The sequence below is a fragment of the Rhea pennata genome, chromosome 11 (genome assembly GCF_028389875.1).
Source record: "Rhea pennata isolate bPtePen1 chromosome 11, bPtePen1.pri, whole genome shotgun sequence".
In the NCBI taxonomy this organism is placed as follows: domain Eukaryota; kingdom Metazoa; phylum Chordata; class Aves; order Rheiformes; family Rheidae; genus Rhea; species Rhea pennata.
Window position 1 is genome coordinate 325,732 of NC_084673.1, and position 15,306 is coordinate 341,037.

General features: G+C 47.2%; 1 protein-coding gene across 1 annotated transcript in view; it reads right to left on the reverse strand.

Annotated features, from left to right (window-relative positions):
- The window catches only part of LOC134145245 (rho GTPase-activating protein 20-like), a 42,034-nt gene extending 28,735 nt beyond the window's left edge, over positions 1-13,299 (reverse strand). The window contains exon 1 of the mRNA XM_062584589.1: positions 13,215-13,299. The gene's annotated coding sequence lies outside the window, so the exon portion shown is untranslated. The remainder of the gene's footprint in view (positions 1-13,214) is intronic.
- Between the last annotated feature and the right edge of the window lie 2,007 nt (positions 13,300-15,306).

A 15,306-nucleotide genomic window follows, 5' to 3' on the forward strand; every position in this document is an offset into this window, starting at 1 on the left:
AGACTCAAGACTACAGAAACAATTAACTGATAATTTGGGCTCAGATCCACCTATGTGAAAACAATTGCTGCTGATCTTCCATCTAATAACAAGTTTATTTTAGCAGCAGCATTCCTGCTGAAGTATCTTAATGTGAGACAATGTGGGACACTTCTGCCTTTTCCTCTGTTAAGTCTCTTCTTTATGTGAGCCTAGGATGCTCTTACAAAATACTGTATATATTGCATTTGCACTTCTGGTTAGAAAATCCAACTAGAGAGAGGTAAAGAAAAAAAGGGAGGATTTCTCACTGCAAAAAAAGAAATCTGGCATTAGGTAACAGGAGTTGAGAGCAACTGGGATTGTCATTTTGTGCTGATTTGCATTTAAAATGAGTTTGGAGAAAAGTGCTTGAATAATAACCATTATAAAAAATTCTGTCATTATGCTCAGGACTAACATAAGATTGGGCAGAAGAGCACATGCAGCCAGTCAGCTGGTGTGATCTACCAGCACACAGGAAGGGAAGAGGGAGTCGTGGGGCTATCACCCCTCCATCTCGCTGTCACAACCCCGTGCTGCATTTCCTCCCACCCTCCGGCACGCTGCATTCAGGTGGCTGCTGCATCCTCTCCCCGCTTGTCCCCAGACCTCATGTGCTGCCTGAGTAAATGCACAAACTCGAATCCAACCCCATGACCAGAGGTTTACCAGTGCTCCACAGTGCTGTCTTGGGGTTTTTCCCTTGCCCCCGTGGGGGGAACCCACAGCAAGGCAGTCAGTGCCATGACAGGGAGGCGGCCACAGCCCTGTGCATGCCTGTCCCCCGCATCCAACCCCCACCTGCCTGCACCACTCTCTCCCCACCTCATCTTGGATGATACTGGTTTGGAAAACTACTACATCAGTGCACACAATTGCACTCCTTCTCCCATCATGCCACCAGCTCCTTAGAGGACTTATCTTACTCTCCATCTTGATCCCGTCTACCCTGCCACCCAGAATAAGAAAAAAACTCTCTCTAATTCTCCTCCAACCATCTGTGTCCCTTAAAAGGGAAGTGTTTGGAGTCTTTAGTCTAAGACAAAGGCCTGGGCCATGACTTGGTTCCTGTGCTGGTTTCCCATCTTTGCCCAGTTCCCAGTCAGGGGAAGATGCTGCATTTAGAAGAAATACCTTGTCATAATTGTGATCACGACTAGACATTGTTCATCAGCTTCCTTCCATCTTGTCACCCGGCAGGCCAGTACAACCTAACGAAGAGAAGGGAGAAGGCTCCCCAACGGAAGAGTCCCTCTGACAAATAGGTTTTGTGTGAACCAGTTTCCAACACTGGCAGCTGCTTCCTGCCCCAGGCTGCTTGCCCAGGACCTCCTCCCTGCCTCTTGCTTCTCAGGCCCCTGACTGTGAAGGCAACTCCACCAAAGTCCCAGCTGTCAGGAGAAATGTGGCCCTGAAGGGCCAGCTGCAGCGAGGGAGGTCTCGGGGCATGCACAGAGGACTGAGGACTGGTAAAATGTCACTGACCTCCTCCAGGATGGGACAGGGGCCTGCAGAGAGGATCAGATCCTCAGAGGGGAGAAAAATAAGTGTTTGTCCATTGAAGTCATGAAGTCATTAGCTTTATATTCATTTAATGTAGAGAAAGAGCCATTCAAAGTCACTAGATACTTCCGGGACTTCCTACACATTGCTTCTTCAACAACATAGTGAATTTAGCAAGGGCAGTAGTGTGAAATAAATATGCAATGAACTATTTTAATGTAAGAAGAGTCTTATGTTTTCTACCACTAGAATAGTAGGAAGAAATAACCTGGTGGGGCATTAGTTGGAAATCTTGAGAAGTAACAGAGCTGTTCAGGTACTAAGTGAAGACAGAAGAAATCCTGAAGTCACGCCATGCCAGAAATTTAATCTCTAGTGGTGAAGTGCCTATTGACTTTAGAATACAGCACTGACACGAGCAGAGATGTTAGTAGTGTCTGTGGCATGTGCTGCAAGGTGTGCAACTGAAGGAGTAAGCCTGCAGATGAAGAGCAGAGATGTTCAGGTGACAAAAACACACTTGAAAGGTTTGAATGGAGAAAGGAGCTGGTTTCCTGAGAGGACCTCTCCCACATCCGTGCTGTGCTTGGTCTCCTCCAAGACAGCATATGAAGGCCATGAGAATAAAGCCCACAGGGACTGCTGGCTTTATTAGAAAACACACAAAACCTCAGTGTGGAGTGCTGAATGTGTTTCTTTCCTGTGCAATTCAGTATATTTCCTGGAACAACTTAACCTCTAGGTGACTGTTAGAGACTGAACAGAGTTCAACAGGCCATCACCTGGCCAACCTGCCTCTCGGCCTTTGTCTGTAAGGTGGCAGACCAAAGCTTTCCCCCTCAGCACTCTGGCTTGGGCTGTCAAGGGCAGCCAGACCAAGAAGGAATGTTCTTCACTTCTCTGGTGCCTGGTTTGCAGCACCCCTAAGACTGCCATGCACAGCCACAGTTACTCTGCACCCTGTTGCTGAGCAGAGCTGGGCTTTGCAGGCAGACTTCATGCCTCTGTCAGACATTCCTCCCCAAGACATCAGGTGGGCCTTTTCCCACTACTCAGAATAGTCATGAGAAAATGAAGCAGACTTAAAAAAAAATCTGGCTTATAGTGTTCACCCAGTTTCTTACTCCATGGACAGCAACACTTCTAGCAGCTGTAGCACTAGTTCCACACATCAGACTGTGACACTATCACATCTTGGCTCCCAAACAGATGTCATGTGGGCATCTGAGGTACACAAGACCTTCATGGCTGCTCCAGAGATACTACGCGGCTGGTGAATAGGGGAAGACAAGCAAACTCTACCCATCTAGAGGAATGCCTGCTGCTGCACAGGCCCACAAACAGGTCACCAAGTGAGTGGCTGTAGCTGTAACTCTGCAGGACCACCGATAGCTACCAGTGCTATGAAAGGACAGACACAGCCTATTTCCAGGACCCTGGTAGCCATAGCAAAGTGACTTTCTGCTTTTCCTGATACAATTTTCCTGTTTTTACCTTAGTAGTTTCCAGCTGATGAAATTCAAGGTGCATTACAACCACTATTCAAAAGCAAGGCTTCCTTACCCTGTCCCATACATCTCTACTCCAGCTTCAGAAGCAACTATTTGGAAAACAGAAACAGTGGTTCAGAAGGAAGACTTAAATAACATGGCCACAGTGGTGCAGAAAAGTAGTGGCAAAGCTAGCCTTAAAGCCAAGTTTCCCTTCTCAGATCACCCTTCATATTCTTCCAGAGTCATTATTGTGACGCTTTCACTGTCAAAACAAGACAGACACTGTTCCTGCCCCAGGCACTTGTCCAAGAGCACAGACTAACAACACATGTGAGCAGACAGACTCAGGAAATCAATCTCATGGAACGTTATTGGGAATTGATGATAGCTAGAAACGTGCCATCATCAGCCTGGCTGAAGAAACAGGTCCATTTGCTACCCCTGGGCTAGGAGAAGTTGTTCCATAACACAGGTGACTCACCCCCCAATAAGGAGCAGCGCTAGCCATGCGGGCATCCCACGCAGTACCGCGCTAATGGCCCAGCACCTCCTGCGGCCCGGAAACCTGGCAGCCCGTTATATTATCTGGCTAATGTCACACAGCTCTGATCCAGCCAGCCTGGTGTTTCCACATTGCTTCAAGTCAGGTAAGGACATACGTGGCTGTTCATTTATATCTTAATAGTTCACATCTCTTTGAAAAGGGCAAATATTCCAGGCACTGATGAGAGGGAAAAAAAAGTGCGGCCTTTTTGAGCTCTTAGGGTAGATTTGCCAGCACAGGCATATGGTAAAGCAGTATTTCCTTACTAGTGCTAGGAGAGACTTTAACTCTCCAGCCACCACTTTAACCCTTTGACCTCTCTTAGACCCATAATTAGCTTAACCCATTAGAGGAGGAAGTATAAATAACATTGGATGGCCAAAACCCAGTATTTTATTTGGGGATGCAAGTTCCCTCAGAGAGCTGGAGCTGAGCTTAAACTGAACTCAGAGCTAAGAAACTTGGGTGTAAATATTTGTCTGTGCTGTTTTACTCAAGCTCTTCTTCACATGTTGTTTCACTAATTGCTTCCCTCTTCCTCCCTGCTAAAAAGCAGCTCCAACCAAACCCAAACATTTCTTAAAATACACAGAGCTGGAAGGCACTAAATCAGTTTGCAAAGACACACTTTGAAACAAGCTTCCTTTTCCTTCCAAGAAGTGGAACCCTCCTGCTGGTTTATTTTACAAAGTCCCATGTAAGGAGGATGGGGAGAGACAGCTCTTGGCTGCCAAAGGCCAGCTGGGTTTTCCACTCAGAGGTGCCTGCGGATTAGTTTGACTCACACTAATCTGTTCCATGTCATTTTTTTTTCTGGGCCCATGAATTATTTGGGCCTGTGGGCCTCCTTTCCCCAGGATCCCTGGAACAATATTGACAAAGGATGGCAAAGAAAAAGGATGTTCTCAAATGCACAGAGGGGACTGTGGTCTCATGGAGAGCACCACAGATCTCCCAAATTGAAGCTGACCTTTCTCAAAAGCAGATGTAATGGCCAATGTTCTTAAATGACACTGGGCTGGACCCCAAATTAAAACACTTGATATTTGTCAAGACTTGGGTCTGCATTTCTGGCTACTGAACACACCATTTCTTGCATTGTATTCTCTTCCACAAGAGTATCTACACATGGAGGTTAGTGCAAGGTTTCAGTCCGGTTTCAGTCCCTTGCTACAACAGTCCTGGGGTCCTAAAACGAAGTGAAACCCCGAACTGCTTTTCAAACTGCAGAACAGGTTCCTAAAAATGGACCCAAAAGCTCCAAGCAGAAAAACAGGGCCATGCTGCTTCCGTTCATCATGTGTGCCTCAGTAGCACTGAAGTACCCAGCTGGAGCTCTGTGCTTCCTCACAACAGCATCTAATACTGCAGATGGAGAAATGATAACCGATGAAACCCCACCCCTGCTATTTCCAAGCTTCAGCCCACTGATATTATGCTGATGAAACAAATCTGTGATAATTATAGGCAACTCTGCTGCTGAATATATCTGTGGGTCTTCCTTCCTCTGTAAATTTGACGGTTGAACACAAGGGTGCACATCTATGTATTTTGGAAAGACAGCAACAACAACAAAAACACTGTATGTAAACAACAGGAATGACCAAACTCAAGATGTGATGGGCAGTACAGGCCCTCGATTGTTTGTAACAGTTAAGTTCTCTTCTAGACTTTTTATTTCCGTTCACAGCATCCAAGTGAGATCTTCCTCCTACACCTCCTTCCTAACCTGGAAAGGAATTGGAAGGGATGTTTACAGTCTTATTTGTATTTTTCATTCAAACAAGGATATTTCATTCTGGAAGATGTGTTTCTCCCTACAGCCCCCACTGCTTTCTAGGTGGTAGAAGCAGGTGAAGTTCCCAGCAGCTGCCCTGTGGCGCTAGTTGACGGACACTGAAGAGATCAATAACTATTGACATTGATTTAAAAATACTTTGCGCTTCTGGACTGGTGAGGAACTAGCAGCTGCTAGAGGAACATGTCAGCACTTCCCCTTCCAGCTGAATAGGCCAAAAGCAATGGGAAAAGTAAAATTTTATTTTGTAATAATAATTTTTTTTTGGAGGTCACGAGGTCCTGAAGGTCTTTGTTCTAGCTGAGTAAATCTGAAATATTTGCTGACCACAAACTAGACAAAGTAGCTGTGTAGCTGTTGACTGTTGGAATTCTCCTACTGTGCTAATTCCCACGGTGACAATCCACTTCCACGGACTCCACTTGCACTTTTTGCAGAACTTCTTAGCCTCTCCTAATGGTAAAGAGACTCTTTCTCATCCCTTTCCTTCCTTCAAACCAATGCCAAAAGTTACCCAAGGAACTTATCACCAAAAATACTTTCTTTCTTTTCTAGTTCTACAGAAAGCCACTATAGCTTTACACACATTTATGGTCTCTAGCATCAACCTGTGGCATGCTCAGATAACGAATATAGCATCAAACAGTTACAAGGCAACTAATGATACGGCTCATGTTGAAAAATCAGTGTGAGGAGACTGCTAAAATACCCTTAACATCCTCTAATGAAGGCTGGTACTTTGCAATAGAAACTCCTATTGTAAAGTTGAATGTATATATAACATCGGGAGGGAACTTACTAGATTTCACAGTGTAAAAATTCATCTCTGAGGCCAAAGTAAATTAAGAAATGGGATTTTTTTAAATGCAAATAAATGGTTCACTGAACTGAGCTTTGGCAAAATGAAAAACTTGCAGAGCAGCCAAACCTGAGGAACAGAAGAATGTAACACATGCCTTCATGCCTTTAAAAGAAGCCCCTTCCCCCCCCCCCATCTTCTTGGTTCAAAACTCCTACTGCTTCCATATTAAAATAAAAAAGTGCATAGACAACTGTGTCCAGCCGCTAACAGAATTATTTCAGTCTTTCAAAAGCCAGGCTGCTGAGTTCAAGTGTTCAGGTTCAGGTCCAGCTCCTGCTGGACCCAGATTAACTACCAGTGCTGGGCATGCAAAATACCCATACTCAGCATGTGATATAAGAAAATATAACCACACAAGAAAGAAAATGTTAACTACAGACATTTTACAAGGCAGTACCATCAAGCAGACAGTGCTCAGTGAGGAGACATGTATCTCTAGTTGCCACTTGTACAAATCCCCACCTCTTCCTCTCCTGCCATCCCAGAGGACAACACGTGTTCACCGTGAGCTGCCGAGGCCTTGGTGTCTTAGCTGCGACACAATCCACATGTCTCTGGAAGAGACTGACCAAATGCTCAACATCTTTATACCTGCCTGATTTCCTCGCAGAGATAGAAGCGGGCTTATTTCCAAGCCAGCTTCCCCCAGGCCTAGGGTATATACATGCATGAACTGTGGTCCCCAAGAAAGGTCCTAAGATGCCATTTTATGAATGATTGTGTTACGAGTAGAAGGTGACCCACCCTTCTCCACCAGGTAACTGCTAACAGAAACCCAATGGCTTTGGTGCCTACGAATTTAAGAACTAGTGCATGCTGCGAGTCTAGTGTGCCTCATGTATTTACAATGATTAAATCATTTTATTCACAACTTGGCAGTGGAAAAGAGCTTGAAAAGAGGCTGCTCTGTGCATCTGGATTTCATTAGAGCTAAACATTAATCCCTTTATACCTTATAAGCATCCTGTTAGTGTTACACAGCCTTGGGACTGTTAAACAGCACTCTCAAAGCTGGCTGGCTGAAAAAACAAGTTAATCAACGGTACCTCTTCTAACACACACACGCACCATGAAAGGCAGTTTCCTCTCTCTGTTGCTTGCTCATCTGCCTGTCAGCATCAGGACTGGCAATATACTTATGAGTAACATCCACTGCTGAATGCCTACTCAAAACTTGCTTTAGGTTTGTGCTGAATCGTAGGAGTCAATCTCCCTTGAGTTTTGCAAGTGATGGAAATGAAAAAAAGGCATGCCAGCCTCCATCCAGAATCCAAACATCATCAACTTCAATGGAGCTGCAAGTCTAAAGTTACAAGAGCTGAGTAAATAGGAGCAGAATTTGGCTGAAGCAATTAAACTTTTTTGCTCCAACTTTTTGGGAGTTGCAGGAAGACCTTAAGTGTGAAACAGTGAGGGAGGCCAAGAGAGTGACATTGCTGAGCAGCTGGGCACAGATCAGGAGTGGAAAGGCAGGCAGGAGAGCTAGCAGCAACACTATGTTAGCTTAGCCCATGTGAAAAAGGGGGTGTGAAGCAGGGACCTGAAAACACAGCCCAACAAGATGTGGGTAAGCTGAGAAAAGATAATCATAGAGGACAAAGACCTCAGAGATGAAATAACCTGGAAGTCAGAGGATGGAGATGACTGAATGAAGAGCTGTTAAATAAGCCTAACAAGGAAATACACACAATCTTACAGTAAAAAGCTCTTGCTATGAACCAACACAAGCTATATGGTGTGGACCTAAAGAACACACTCCAATTTGGTGGCAGAAGAAGTGGAAGATGATAAGCACTGGAACTAAACTATCCCCATGAGGTCCCTCTATAAAAATTATCCTATGGGAGCAACCGCTGCAAGCTACTGCAGAATCTCATGGATGAGTCAAGGAGAAAGATTAAGGTAAAAAACTTCTTCCATTGCCGTCGGTGACAAAATTCCAGTGATTTATAGGAATGGGTACAGCCTCTCTAAAGGCTAGAGAAGATAAAGACTCTTCACAACCTCTTGCAAGGGTGCAGGATGAGTTCAGGGAAGCATTTTTGCTGTGTAGAACAGATGAGTGCAAAGCAGGCATCATGACAAAGAGGTCACATCTCCTTCTCAGAGCACCCAGCGTGGGCTGGCAATAGGGAAGGCCGAGGCTGTGGGTCACAAGGCCTTTTTGAGACGTCAGTCTCTGTGCCTCTGTTTCTGGTGTAGCCTGAAAGAGCTGGCAGTGGAAAACTTTTACATAAAACAGAAGTAGAATTATCTTTAAATAGAATATTTCTCATATTATCACATGTCTTCATTTTTCCAGTATTTCTTTTTTGCTTTTGTCTTAACCCCATGGGAAAGAGAATGAAAACAGTATCAGCTGAAACTTGGCCAAATACAGGGCACATAATAGAGTAGAGAAGATCCCAAAGGCTTCCTGACTTGCTCCTTACACCCTATTCCACATCAATTGTGTTTCACACATGACTGTGCATAAACCAATATCTCTAATCATGCGCATTTTTATGTTTTTTCAATCAATACTTTACAATTTGCTAGAACCTTTCTGTTTTGAGATGTCCAGAGCAAAAAACAATTGTCCAGCAAGATTTACAGAAGGGGTATATAGATGGGGTTTACCTTTTCCATCACTCAGCTGTTAGTCCCTATTGGTTTTATTACTTTTTAGGTACAGCTATCCTGAGGTTAAACAGTAGCCTCTTCATTTACTTTCCCTGTGCAAGCACACATACACGTGCATGCACACACACACACATGCACTCAGTCACATGTATGCACAGAGCTCTTTGACTCAAAGTTCCCAATAAAAGCTGCAGGCAACTTCAAACCAAACCAAAACAAACATTTCAACAGGAATTATGAAAATAAGTTTTAATCACAAAAACATCCTGTTTTGCTTCAGATTCTCTCTCTCATGCCACAAGCTGGACTCCACCCTACCTATTTTCAGAGGGGTCAGTTATGGGCACCAGGTTTTGGAAACTCTCACATCTTATCTGTCCTGCCATTTGTTCTCAGGGGAACGTGGGAAGGTCAGCATTGTGGGGAGATGCAAAGGGGAGTTGACACCTTGTACCCTTACGCATCCATCCTTATGCCAGTCCTTTTTCCCTCCTTAAATGCTTAACATCCCTCAGAAGAAAGTGTAGAGAAGTACAAAATGAATACGAGCTTTTTTTTTTTTTTTTTTTTTTTAATTATAGTTACAGCCATAAACCAACCTTTGGCAGAAACAGAGAAGGCACTGCTATGCAGACTCTTCAAACTGTGTATAAGGCCTAAGTAATCATATTGACGATGCTCTCATTGACAAGTTAGAGAGTAACCGGAGGAGAGGCAAAGTCCCTAACCAGAGGGGCATGGAGGTGGGGGGGACCTGGCAGGCTGGACCTTCAGGTCTTATCTGAGCATGGCCACATAGATCAGATGTGTACCATGCTAGATACCATCTCAAGATGACCTTTGCACTTCAGCTTCCAAGATGCTGATCGCCTCTTGAACAGCATTGCCAAATGGGGAGACTGATTCAGGTGCTCTGGAGGCTGCTAGGGGAGCTCATCTGCGATGAGTACAGTCTGGATGTGGTGTGATCGGTGCAGCCCTAAGCAGCACGCAGGCATGGCAACAGTGTCAGTGGATGTGCTGCTCTAGAAGGTTGCAGAAATGTGTGTATTTGGATCTACTGAGACAATATCAGTATGCTGTTTGCTGCGATGGTGGCACTGACAAGCATGGAAGAGTGAGTAATACAGAAATGAAGGCAAACAGAACAAATACCAGAATCTGGGGGTGTTTGTGGGAGCATTGGCATGTCAGAGGGGAGAAATAACAGTGGAGTGGCGAAACTGTGGCAGATAGGAAGGTAGAATAAGGTGTGCTGGTGTAATACAGTCTAAGAGGGAATAGGAAAGGCTGTCTCATGAAAAAGAGCTTTGCATCAGATCCACAAATTAGTGCAGTAGCTTCATTCCTCATTTCATAGAATCGGTAAGGTTGGAAGGGACCTCTGGAGATCATCTAGTCCAACCTCCCTGCTCAGCAGGGTCACCTAGAGCATGGTAGACAGGGTTGCATCCAGGCAGGCCTTGAAGATCTCCAGAGAAGGAGACTCCACAACCTCTCTGGGCAACTTGGTCCAGTGCTCCGTCACTCTCACAGTGAAGAAATTCCTCCTTAGGTTCAGACGGAACTTCCTGTGGCTCAGTTTTTGCCCATTGCCTCTTGTCCTGTCACACAGGATAACTGAAAAGAGTTTGTCCTCGTCCTCTTGACACCATCCTATCAGGTACTTGTGCACTTTGATAAGATCCTCCCTCAGTCTTCTCTTCCCCAGGTTAAACAAGCCCAACTCTCATTACTTCCCACAGCAAGATGCAGTTTGTATACAAAGAAGTCAGTCTCAGCAGAGCAGAATAATCACCCGCCAGTGCATCCAAACAGGGTCCTCCGGGAAGCAGCTCTGGTGTGCTCATGTACAAACTACCAAGGAAATACACTTTTATAAAATTCAAAACCTCCCATGTTAGGAGGAGGGAATCTGAGCTCCCTCATGGCTAATCACCACAAGCAAGCATCCACTACGTCTTCAGGCTGCTACAAACAACCACACCAATCGTACACTCCTGAACATCTCACATACCCATGAAGAAAAAAAACAGTTTGGCTACACAGATGCTCCTGAGTTGAATCCCGTAGTGACGGTGTGAAACAGATTCAGGCTCTGGAGACTCCTCTGCAAAGGCAGGGCTACATGCTTCCCATTTCTGGGGTCAGCCCAGCTGAATAGTGAAGAAAGGAGAAGCACCAGGAATAGTCTCCCATGAGAATGCAAAGTTCACCAGGACTAGAGACACATTAAGTGATCTTCAGCTAGGTTCAGCCAAAACCCAGATTGCAGGTGCACTGGAAGACAGGTCAGGAAAACGCAGCTGTGTCTGACGCTGTTGAAGGGAAGACCTTAACTGATCACCTCTGAGAATCTGCAGAGGAGGCAGGGACTGCCACCATCTCCCTGTCCAGAGACACCCTTCCAAAATGTGGGTATGCTCCTGTCCAAAATATGGTTTGATGGTGTATTGGACTCCCTGAAGCAGCGGACTGCCAGAAAATTTACATCTTTTTAGACAATAAACTTTGATGCTTGTTTTCCTCTTAAAAGGAATCTATGTTAATTTTTAAAACATCACTAGAGGGCGTTAAACAAATAGGCTTCTTGATCAAGTTAAATGTACAAGTAGTCTACAGGTAGGCAGCTTTGGAGAAAATTCCTTAGTTGCAATCCTTGGTATCCTCCTTTTCTCCCCCAAGATCTAGGCATATCAAAAATGGCCTCCTGACCATCTTCTCTCTGGCTCCCAATGTAAATGCTTTACTTGTCTTCAGGCATGTCCTACAAAGCAGCATGTCACAGCTGGAACAGCAGAAGGTGCAGAACTTCCACTCAGTTGGGCATGAGCTGGGCCAAGGCTCAGCAAATCTGCAGGCAGCTATCCCATGACCAAAAGCACTACTATTTATACATATCCCTACCAAGTACCAGCAGCTTAACTAACTTAAAGTCATAATGGACAAACTAATGACCAGGTCATGGGAAAAAAAGCACTGGGAAGGCTCAAGCACAGCACCTGAAGTGTTTCCTCGCATCCCAGAGTGCACAGTCAACCACACTCCTGCAGAAGTGGCCATCTGTGGCCTTCCTGCACTGGCCACGATGCAGAGGCAGAGGACATGCTCTTCAAGGCCTTTGCTTTTCATATCCACCGGAAATGTGAAGATGACACACCACAGCAGCAGTTCATTTGCACTAAACATAGCCATCAGCAGATAGAGGGTCCCCTTAGGAAAATGAACACTAAGGGATGGTCTAAAGCATTAGAAGGGAAGAAGAGGGGGAAAATTTGACATCTCTGCTCGATCCTCTCCAGGCAGGGCTCTTAGACAAAAACTGAAGCATCTCTAAAGAACAGACAGCCAAGGATGAAATGATACATCGCTCTGGATTGCACAGAAACACCTTGCCTTAGAAAGATCTAACGCAGTTGTGGACACCCGCCAGTCCCATGTAGGCAGGGAGCACTGTTAGTATTACAACTGCTCACATTTTTTTTGGGGGGGGAGGGGATTTTTTTTTAATATAACTTGCTTTTTATTTCAGTGGAAACTCCCTCCAAAGAAAATTGTTCTGCTCAGCCACTGTTTATTTTGGATGATTAGTCTGAGAATTTCAAACTGGCATTCTGAATAACTTTTGATGCTTTCTCTCTTATTTTCCACTATTTCAGGTTAACCTATTGTTTGTTCTATTGTATTTTAAAACCCAGCACGGGCTGCCGCCATTCCATATGACCGACCACCTCCTGCGCGCCAGCACGCTCCGTTTTCTTGGAGCAAGTGCCGCACACTCCTGTCCAGGGACGGCAGTCTTCCCTGGCGATTTTAAAAACATGACACAGTAACCAAAGGACTATTTTGTCTGTTACTATGTCCCGACACGAGTGCAAAGGAACAGGCGCTTGACAGATCTCCTGAAATAACACACAGAAGCAAAAGCTCCGCGATTCTGCCACCATTCTGGAAAAATTCAGTCCGCAAATACGCCCGAGCCGTAACGCGAGCGCCGAGCCCCGCGCCGCAGCCGGTCCCGCTCGCTTCCTTCGCGGTGCCAGCGCGTAGGAGCCGCGACCCCGCACACAGGTGCGCGCACAGCGCCCGCGCCCGGCTGTCCCGGGCGGGGACCCGGCGCCTTCTCCCGCTCCGGGCTGGAGGCCGCTTCTCCCGCGCCCCCGCGCCGCAGACCCCCGGCAGCCCGCGGGGGCGCTCCGCACGCTGCCCCCACCGCGGCCGCCTCCGCGGCAGGGCAGAGGAGCCCCCGCACCCCGCGCCGAAAAGCAGCCGCCCCGGGAGGAAGGCGCAGAGCCCCCGAGCCCCGCAACGCCGCCGCCTCCGGGCGGTGCCCCCGGCCCGGCCCGGCCCGGCCCGGCCCGCGGTACTCGCCTGGCTCCGCGGCGCCGGCGGGGCGCTGCCGCGGTCATGCCCGCGGAGCAGCGGCTGCAGCGCGCCCAGGCTCCAGCCGCGGCGGCGGCCGCCAGCGAGTGCGGCGCGGGGCGCGCAGCGGGCGCGGGGGCGGGGGCGGGCGGGGCGGGGCGCGCGGGGGCGGGGGTCAGAGGGGCGCGCAGCGGGATCTGGGGGTGCGCAGTGGGGCGAGGGCGCACAGTGAGATTGGGGGCGCGCAGCAGGGTTGGGGGGGTGCTCGGGAAGCCGGCTCCAGCACAGCCCCCCAGCACGAGCATGGATTGTTGCCCCCCGGCTGAGCCTGGTGCGGAGGTGAGCGCAGAGCTGGGGCCAATGCTCAGCGCCCTTCTCGGCCGCTGCCTCCCTCCACCTCTGCCCAGCTGGAGCTGGTGGAGGTGGAACACGGGGCTCAGCACCCATCCTCGCCTGCTCATCCCTCCTGGGCTTGGGTGCCCGGGAAATGCTGGACCCAGTCCGTGTTAGAGCAGCAGCCCTCACCAGCAAAGTCCAGCAGGCGCCTCCCAGCCTGTACTCCCTCCAGAGAAATTCAAAGTGGGAAAGAAAAGTGGAAAAATTCACTCTGTGGCTGAAGTGGGGAGGAATGGTATGCTTCTGGCTCACCTTGCAGGAGATGAACCCACCTCTCTGCATGTTTGCCTCTCAGTCATCTCCGTTTGCTCAGAGCATCAACAAAAAAATAGGATGTGGAACAGGATTTGTGCCAGGGGAGAATGGCAGAATCTGCCTGTTAAAAAAAAGCATTTCTAACAAGGTTTAAGCAGAAGTCATTCAGGCTGGAAAATCAGAAAGCAAAGCAAAGAGAACTTACTGTGGAAGAGGGCCCTGCAGATCTGGTCACTGCCCTCATTGCTCCAGAAACCTTCCTTTCAATGTTGGGCATTGCCCAAGACCAGAGTCAGGGACTAAGAAGGGGAAAGAGTGACCCACAAAATTGTGCTAACATGGGCAAACTCCATGGAAGAGCCAAGAACCAATGGGGCCGGAGACAGTGACATTGTTGTTCTTGCCATTCCTGCAGGTTAGGACACCCGAGAGTGTAAAAGTAGTTTCACAAAATGTCTCACACAGTTCCTGCTCTACTGCCTTCCTTCACCTCCACCTCCAGGTTCCCTGCCCCAGCTTCCATCACCAGTAGCATTGCTCACCTGGTTTTCCAGCTTCTCTTATAATCGATCATCTTCCCACTTTGCCTATGCCTATCTGTATTCTTCCTTACACCCCATTTCCATAGAGAGCTTAAAAAAATCAGGCTCTGAACAGCAGGTCATCCACTGCTTAGGGGGAAAGATTCTGGCTGCAATTGAGCAGTGCACGTCAGATTATTTGGAACCATCAAATTGCAGCCGTCTCCTCTGTGACATGATCTTTTCCTGATCTTCACTCTTCACAACTCCTTTTGGCTTTTTTGCCTCCTTATTTCTAAACTTCATCCATTTTTTTGCATCTTTTCTCCAATTAGATTGCAGTTGTTTGGGGGAGAGACCACAACCTTTATTTGGATTACAATCTATTGCAATACAAAAATAAAAATAATTGAACTTTTTTTTTCCCCAAATGCAAAGAGCAGTTCATATTTGGAGGAAACGCTCGTTTTGTCATAGCTTGTGGTGGAATGTGGGCAAGAGCGTAGTGCAGGAAGGCCTTGGTGTGGACTTTTTTCCTGGTGGCACAGCACAGCCTGGCTTCTGAGCTGTCTGCCTGAAGCTCTTGTGTTTCAAAAGGCTGTGAATATGGAGCAGGTCAGCTATTTGGAGGCTGGTCAGATGTTAGAGGACTTGTAGATGGGGCTCCTACTTTCATGGAAGACATCTGGCATCTAGGCTGGAAGCCCAAGGCTCTGTGACTGGGACATCTCTGGGACAGGGCTTGTCTCTGTGCCGGGTGTCCTGACGTCCAGAAACGGACATCAGTATTGCCGCAGTCACAGTCGCCAGATTAACTGGGTACTGCTGCTGCTATTCAATGACTCTATGGGTCCTTGGCCAGATAGAAATTCCATACATTAATTCTGTGATCCTACCAAGATTGTTGGATGGCAATCATTATGGAAAAC